Consider the following 8,987-nt stretch of genomic DNA (forward strand, 5'->3'; position numbering starts at 1 on the left):
CTCGCCACACTCGCAAAATGCGAATAAAACTCTCATTTTGATAAAAATTTTTGAAAGTCATTAGCCATGCTTGCGAATTGAATTTTTCACCCCAAAATTGTTTGGACATATCGTGGGATCAATCGCTCAACTACGATCGCCTCTGCACTATTACTTCCGGGTGCTGGAAGCCACCCGAATACTCCATTCACCAGAATAGGAATGTACATATTTAAAGGAGTGAGCAAATTCACTACCCCGAACTCATGCGCTAGCAGTTTTTACCGCCAGGCAAGTAATTTTTGGTACCTCTACTAGCCCGATGGGCTAGCGTATGAAATGTAGGAGACAGCTGAGGAGAGTAGCAAAGTCAATCAGGAGCAAACGACATGTAGGAACGCATTGCCTGCAGCAAAATGAACACAGAGACGGACATTTCTGAGCCTATGTAACCGACATAAATTTCCTCAGCAAAGTTCAATTTCAAAGAACGTATGCAATTCTGGGATGAAGAAGACAAATTTCTGGGAAATTGCAGCTTGAATTTAATCTCGGAAAAAGACAAACAAACCATACGATTTGACGTCAAGCTCCGTAAAAATTCAACTGAGGTGGGTCTACAGTAAGCTTACATGTATGCACTGTGATTAGGCCGTAGCTGCACGCAAAAACACAGACCTTTCAAAGATAAAAACAAGTCATTGACAATGACATAGTCCCCACTTGTAATAGGAGTATTAGTCTTGATGGGGCAGGGAAATGTGGTCATTAAGAAGTATCACTGGAGTGTATATGTTGAGATCTATGAGCACATAGGTCTATGTCGTTGTTCCTAATTTGAAACACATGAGGCATGTCTAAGTTATGGTTCTAAATCTGGAAAAAAGATCAGACCTCTAGCAGTATTGGCCAGCCAAGAAATACATATGCGCATAATAAATGAGTACAAGATGTGACATCTTAAGGTCTAATATCCTATCAAAATTGGAGGATATAGAACTTGTGGTTACTGAGATATGCATATATATATATATATATCATCAAGGTCAAAGGTCATCGAGGTCACATGACATTTTGAAAAAAAATTATATTGCTAATTAATCCCTATATGCCAAAAAATCAGACCTCTAGCTCTATTCGCTTGCCCAGAATTAGATGTGTGCATAATTAATGGGGTAAAGCGTGTGTTGCCATAAGGTCTCCAATCCTACTAAATACAAAGGACATAGCACTTGTGGTTACTTATTTATTGACATAAACATATATTTAAGGTAAAAGGTCATTGAGGTCACATGACATTTGGTCAAAAAATTCTCTCCTATAGTTATCCCTATATACCAAAAATCAGACATCCAGCTCTATTGGCTTGCTCAGAATTAGATATGTGCATAATTAATGAGATACAGTATGTGGTGTCATAAGGTGTCCCATCATACCAAATATGAAGGGTGTAGCACTTGTGGTTACTGAGTTATGGACAAATATGTATATTTGAGGTCAAAGGTCACTGAGGTCATGTGACATTTTGTCAAAAAAATTGTATTGCTAAGTTATCCCTATATACCAAAAATCAGACCTCTACCTCTATTGGCTCACTCAAAATGAGATATGTGCATAATTAATGAGGTACAATATGTGGCGTCATAAGGTGTCCCATCATACCATACATGAAGGGTGTAGCACTTGTGGTTACTGAGTTATGGACAAATATGTATATTTGAGGTCAAAGGTCACCGAGGTCATGTGATATTTTGTCAAAAAAATTGTATTGCTAAGTTATCCCTATATACCAAAAATCAGACCTCTAGCTCTATTCGCTCGCTCAAAATTAGATATGTGCATAATTAATGAGGTACAATATGTGGCGTCATAAGGTGTCCCATCATACCATACATCAAGGGTAGCACTTGTGGTTACTGAGTTATGGACAAATATGTATATTTGAGGTCAAAGGTCAACGAGGTCACGTGACATTGTGTCAAAAAAAATGTATTGCTAAGTTATCCCTATATACCAAAAATCAGACCTCTAGCTCTATTGGCTCGCCAAAAAAATTAGATATGTGCATAATTAATGAGGTACAATATGTGGCGTCATAAGGTGTCCCATCGTACCATATATGAAGGGTGGTAGCACTTGTGGTTACTGAGTTATGGACAAATATGTATATTTGAGGTCAAAGGTCATCGAGGTCACATGAAATTTAGTCAAAATATCCGAGATATCTGCGTGAACGGATGAACTCACGGATGGATGAACAGACGGACATGACCCAATCTATAAGCCCACTGGATTTAATCCGTGGGGACTAAAAATTGTGTCACTGCATCCTTTTTGCAATATGAATACGATGAGAAACTTAAATTTTTATTTTTCGTGGCCTTATACATGGGAGTCTATTGAGATCTGCCTTATACATGGGAGTCTATGCAGAACTGCCTTATACATGGAAGTCTATGGAGAACTGCCTTATACATGGGAGTCTATGAACGTGTAAACTAAAAAGTCCTCTAACACGGCCAAATTTGATCGCATTGTGAAACAAATCGACGTGCATCTGTATGGGGTAGGATACTATCCTTGTACCAAGTTTGAACAAAATCGCTCCAGGCGTCTCTGAGATATCTGCGTGAACGGACGCACGCACGCACGCACGCACGCACAGACAGACGCACAGACATGACCAAACCTATAAGTCCCCCCAGACGGTGTCTGTGGGGACTAATAAACAATATAGCTATGAAATTTGTTGTAGTCATGAGTGAAATGCCTCAAATAAAAGGGTCATTCATTTGGATTGTGCTGTGACACATGAAATCTCTCTTGTCAAGAAAGAAAATGATCGTCCATCGCAACGCGACGTTGAGACAACCCGACTGGCATTCAGCTGGGGCGGATATGACATCAAAAAAGGACTCTTCTATTAGGGAAGAGGGACCGAGGATTAAAAATACCACAAATAAGTTTGGTTTTACTTGCAGTTCCGTCACTTGAACTTCCATTCTCCATTACTTGGTTATCCTCTATTGCTTTCTTTCATCAGTAAGGTAATCTTATCAAAAGTAATGGGTTTGTAAACGTTCGTGATATTTGCTTACCCCTTTCAACAAATAGTGCGCTCATCATGACCGTCCATGCTTTTGAATACAACACATGCATGTGTGAGTCAACCACCATCGTCGCATCGGACACTTCGATCGCATGACATGCTACTTTGTGTGTGCTTTGTTGTTGTTGCTGTTGTTGTAATTTCGTTTATTTCCGCAATTATTACATGGGTATCAAGGAGCAGAATGCTTCTGATGCATAGGGTTGTCGTATTCACAGAGAAATTCAAATGGAGCTCCCGTGGTTGTAGGAAAGCACAAAAGCATAGTATTGTTATCAGATCAGGTAGTGCAATGTTATATCGTGTAAACGGTCATGCTCTACGCTAAAAAAATGACTGATTCGTATCTTCAAAGACAAGGAGAAAAAGTCTGTGGTATTTTGCTACAGTTTTTGGTACACAAGTTTCGTAAATTTAGGTAAAAAATCTTCATGTCAGATGCAATTTTTCCCTCACATTTTGCAGCTGAAGAGCAGGCAGTAAAACCACAAGTCACAGGCAGACCAGTTGAAAACTGGCTGGGCTAGCAATTTTTTTGTCTTCTTGCCCGGGGACAAGTGAGTTTAAGACTAAAAAATAGTGACAACATCACTGTTCGCTCCCATATAGTTATCAAAACAAGTTAACAATTGTATGAAACATGGACATACATGTACAGACAGACTGACATACACAGACTGGCACAGAGTGATGACATTGACCCCAAGTGTGCCTTGGCCCATGGAGAGTGATAAAGATATAACAAACAGCTATATGTAATGATAAAATAGTTAAAGGCAGGGGGAGCCTATAAATACCCCCTATCTCCCTGGGGATTCATAATCCAACATGAGTGGCACATGGTAACAACGTCAACGAATGCTCCCGAAAATCTGGATCTTTGAACAACCATGGTGTAAATTAAAGCACTGTTCCAACATATTACGTTTTGTGAGTACTTGTGGCATCACCCTGTTGGCGAAATTCTCTCATTTTTTCCATTTTAAGTTGATTTTTTATGCCAAAACTGCTTCGATGCTGTGTTCGAAGCGTCCAACAAACAATAGATGAAAGCATTCAAACAGCTGCCAATCACGAGGGGACGCGCAAAGGTGCAAACGATCAAACATTTGTTGTGTACATCGGATCGATTACGATGTCAACAATGAATAAACGATTCTTACTACTGAACAAAAAAACTTGACCAACGGTTACATGAACACGCGCCTCAGTGAATTCAGACACAAATGGACTACTTCATGGTTTCAAGCAGATTGCCTCTCCCTTTTTGTTCGTTGATATGTGTACCTCTGGGCCTATGAATGGGTGATGTGTGTGTTGACCTGCAGTACGATATTTTACGATAGATCGCTTTTGGAAGTATGTTGTGGCCTAGCCCTGCGTACGATGACGTGTATTCCCGGCGTTATACGGCCTCCCATCACAGCTCTGCTGATTACCATGGACAAAACCGGCAACATGCGGATCCAATTTGGACGGAGCACGAAAAACTACTTTCTAACTGTTTTCGGCCGAAATCAACTCGATTCCGATCTACATGTATGCAGCCTACCCACACCACTCAACCGCTCACAGACCGAAAAAAAATGCTCTCCTGACGTCCAAAACCGTTGTTTGCTCGCGATGCACGGTCAATGGCTCATGCAGTGGACGGGCATTGGATACGTTCATGCCAAGATTACATGTATACAGGTGCCCATGAGCTTCATTATTTCCTGTCGGGTCGGGGCGATGAAACTAAATCGTGATTGATTTATCTCTGTCGGATTTGACCTAAAAGAGACACTTGACATAGATTATAGCATCAAATGTTGACCGTTCAGACTGAAACATAATAAAAGGTCTGAAGATCGCCGTGATCGGTGATGTCGTTCTTCTCTATACGTTTTTCTGAGCTAGTTTTTTACTAAATTGTTCGAGTATTAGCTGACGTTTTTTGAAAACTTAATCAACTTTTCTTTCCCAACCAGGGCACAACATTACCTTTTTTACTTTCATGGTAACCTAGGATGAATTAAATCGCAGATTAATAGACTCTTATGTTCTTCCTCGATTGTCTGTGACTGATTTTGCTATCCCAATATCGATATTGCGTTCGCACTCGGGTGTTTTGAAACTTACGTCATTCACTGAAATAGTTTTCGGACAAACTCAAGAAATTCGACAACTACTAACGAATAGTCAGCAAAATTTACAGAGACAAGCAATAATAATTATGGTCATTTTACCGTCTTTTTTACCATTTTTGCCGTCTTTAGATAAGCGGACTCGTTTGACGGAACAGTATATAACGATCTGAGTTCCCATATTTTTACCCTACCGTGCGAGTGTAGTATTCGAACTGAGTGAGATCATAATCTTACACTGTTCCGAGTGGTCTGGAGATTTTTTATAATATACAATAAATTGACCTTATCAAAATTACTCTGTTTTACATTGCTTGGATATTGATATTTTTTCCGTACGTTTTGACTGTTGATTTGACGTCTTTTGATTCTCCATTGGCAGCAGCAAATCTACAGTTACAACCGCCATGTGATGACCAGAGTGTGATTGTAAAGTTGTCGGGAAGTTGTTCAGAAGAAAAATCATTTTGTGTTTAGAGGCTTCAGTTCGGGATTTTTCAAGATAAACAAATCGTTATACATTATACGTCTTTGAAACAGGGATTACGGTAATGTGATGAATGTGATGAAAATTTTGTGAACGTCTTTGCAATGTGTTCCCACGATGAGTGTGAACTGATTCTTTGTTAGTAAAAATCGTCAGAAATGGTCCAGTGACCGTGATAAAATAAACACAAATGCAAAACCATTGCGAGGAAGATAGTAAGAAATTCACATTGCAATATTTGCTGTCGTATTTCTCAGCAGGAATAATCAATTTTTACACGTTGTGTATAAGATCAGCAAGCAGGTGTTCGGCGGTCAATTGCTTCTATCATAATAATCTTGATTGCAGCTATTTGGCGAGAAGACAGCGGGTACTTATAATCTCGAAAAATTATTGATATCATGTCTTTGTGTTACAAATTTCCGATCGGAGGCAGCTCAAATCAACAGCCGTGATATATTCGGAATCGTGTTCTCACTAGACACCGAACTACCTGCTATCAACAGTACGTTATGTACCATTGGCGGTAACACATTGGTCGTAATCTTGTCTAATTCTGCCCCGCCGTTTGTACCGTCCAGAAATTTCAAAGCTAGATTTTTTCACCCTGACATATAATACAGCGACCTTGCACACTAATGATCATTCCACTGTTTCTGTTGAGGTTTGTTGGTTTTTTAATTTGCTCCGTGGCCCCGGTAAGATTTTTTCAATACGATACACAGTTTGAAATTTTTTCAAGGTAAATTTAGTATATTCACAGTTTGTGGGGTAAAGTTTTCTGGAGTGAAAGTTTGAGTTGACGCTGATAGAGTAGACGTCGAGCCCGGCAGAGTTGACTGGGACCCGGTCGGTTTGGGGTCGTTTAGTCCAGAAACCTGCAGCAGAGTTCTGTATGATCACCGTTCGGCATTTGGGTGATTTTTGGTCAAAGTAATGCAGTAACAATGTACGCCAGATTCTTTGTGTTGTTTTTGTCACAACCGTCATATGCGACGGTTTTCGATTAAAAACGGTAGTAATATCCAGTGCTCGTAAATGCGTGCAAAATTTATTCAGTGACTGTTTACGCAGCAGTCGTAAATACGACTAGGATTTACCACCACGTAACAACTGTAAACACCGCATCAACAGTCCATACAAAAATTTGTGCTGAATCGAGAGAGATACAACAATTGCCGTAGAAAAGGTCAGTCCATCATCCGTCAAAGTTGTTGATCGGAAAAATCTTCACTGAGCGCCAACTACATGAGTGGCTGTTATAGTTGTACACGTAGTTCTGTGGGCTTTCCACTGTCCCTTGTTACGAGCTATGTTCAAAGTGCGTCAAGCTACCAATATTTTCATGTACTGAGTTACAGACATCGGTGAAGTACCGGGTACATTGATTTTGTTCAAAACCACTGCCTGTTTGTTCCTCGTGTTGTTTTTTGTGTCCCCAACGTCGACTGGCTCTATGTGCGTACAAACATAGCAGTCGGGATTAAGATTTCCTGGATAAATAGATTTATTCCGCCTCTGACGCAAAGATACACACTGTTTTACATGTGCCACTCCTAGGCCCTGGGATCGATTTCCATACCTTTAAGTATAGGCCTATACAGGCACTGAGAGTGAATATGTTACAGCACTTTGATTAGTTTCTTTTCCTTTTCTACTTCTGTAATAATCTTTAAGACAATCAATCTGCAAGGTAGTTTATGTATTGACAAATATGTTATCTTTTACAAGCACACAGCAAACTGTTCTTGATTTTTCATTTACAATATTTGACATGGACTGAAATACATTACATGCAACCAATGTTTACACTTTGCCCATACACCAGATACATGGAGAAATTTCAACATAAAATCATTACTCAGAAAACCCTATACAGGGAAAAGTATACATTGTTTTCTTCCAGAACAGCTGGTGCATCAACATCTGGAACAACTTACAAACTTAACCAATTACACAAGGATGATGACACAAGAGATAAAGTTAAACTGTTGTGAACTGGACTATCCCTTTCAAATCCTTATCTAACTTGACATCTTAAAAAAATACACTGCATGGTTAATTACCACAAAAATACATGGGGGTGGACCATTTGATGAGGGATGGTGTCTGGAAGATCGGTGAGGTACATTATCTTTTTTATCCGATCCATTGTACATTCTTTTTCCCCACTCTCCCACCTTTTCTTTTCATCAAACCATCTCTGGCTGAATTTTTATTGGCATTTGTTTGAAATTTTTTCAAAATCTGCCAGGATTTTTTTACCGCATTTCAACACCAAATAAAGTTAACCATATCAAATGCTTACTAAATCACCACATTATATACTCTTATTTCCAGTAGGTATAAAATTACAAAACAAAATCTTAAAAATACAAAATGAAAGATATCCCAGTAAAACTGACAGTTTCGCAAAGTTGCCACAAAAATTCAAAATTCCGGATTTCAACTTAATTTCAATATATCTTATTAACAAAAACGCTAAGAACCGGTTTACTAAATATCAAAGCAATCAGACTGGTAAATTTTGAGAAACAAATTTTTTGACCAAAAATGAGAAAAATTGCCCCCCCAAAATACAAAATTGCAGATTTCATCCTAATTTTAAATATATCTCATTAACATTAATCCTAGGAACCTGTACACTAGATATCAAAGCTACTAGATCAGAAGTTTTAGGAGAAAAATTTTTTGATCAAAAAAGGCAAAAATTGCCCCAAAAATAAAAAAAAATTGCCAGTTTCAACATACCTTCAGTACATTATATTGGGATTAATCTTAGATACCTGTATACCAAATATCAAAGCTATCAAATCAGTAGTTGTTGGATAAAATTTTTTTTTATCAAAAATTGGGAAAATTGCCCCAAAATTACAAATATGACAATATCAATACAATTTGCACAAGCATGACTGAGGTCATTCTGAGGAACATGAATATGAAGTTTCATAGCAATCAGACGAGCGATTTCAGGAAACAAGATTTATTCAGAGAACAAGATTTTTTGACTAAAAACTGAAAAAATACCCTAAAAATACAAACATGCAAATTTCATCCCAATTTTTGCACACATACTTTAGAATACCTAAAGAAATCTGCATACTAAGTTTCAACCAAATCTGACCACTGCTTACTGAGTTTTAGCCATTTGCAAGATTTTTCCTTTTTTCCCCTCATTTGCATATTTTTGGCACTGACATGTTCATTTGAACAAATTCACATCTCCACCCCTAGGTGCACCTGTACATCAAATACTAAGACAGTAGATGCTACGGTTTAGGAGTTT

The 8,987-nt window shown here is 38.5% G+C and overlaps 1 protein-coding gene across 1 annotated transcript in view; it reads right to left on the reverse strand.

Annotated features, from left to right (window-relative positions):
• Window positions 1-8,987, reverse strand: part of LOC139127914 (echinoderm microtubule-associated protein-like 2) — a 175,605-nt gene that overhangs the window by 23,299 nt on the left and 143,319 nt on the right. The window lies entirely within an intron of this gene.

This window comes from Ptychodera flava, unplaced genomic scaffold (assembly GCF_041260155.1).
Source record: "Ptychodera flava strain L36383 unplaced genomic scaffold, AS_Pfla_20210202 Scaffold_39__1_contigs__length_1403739_pilon, whole genome shotgun sequence".
In the NCBI taxonomy this organism is placed as follows: Eukaryota; Metazoa; Hemichordata; class Enteropneusta; family Ptychoderidae; genus Ptychodera; species Ptychodera flava.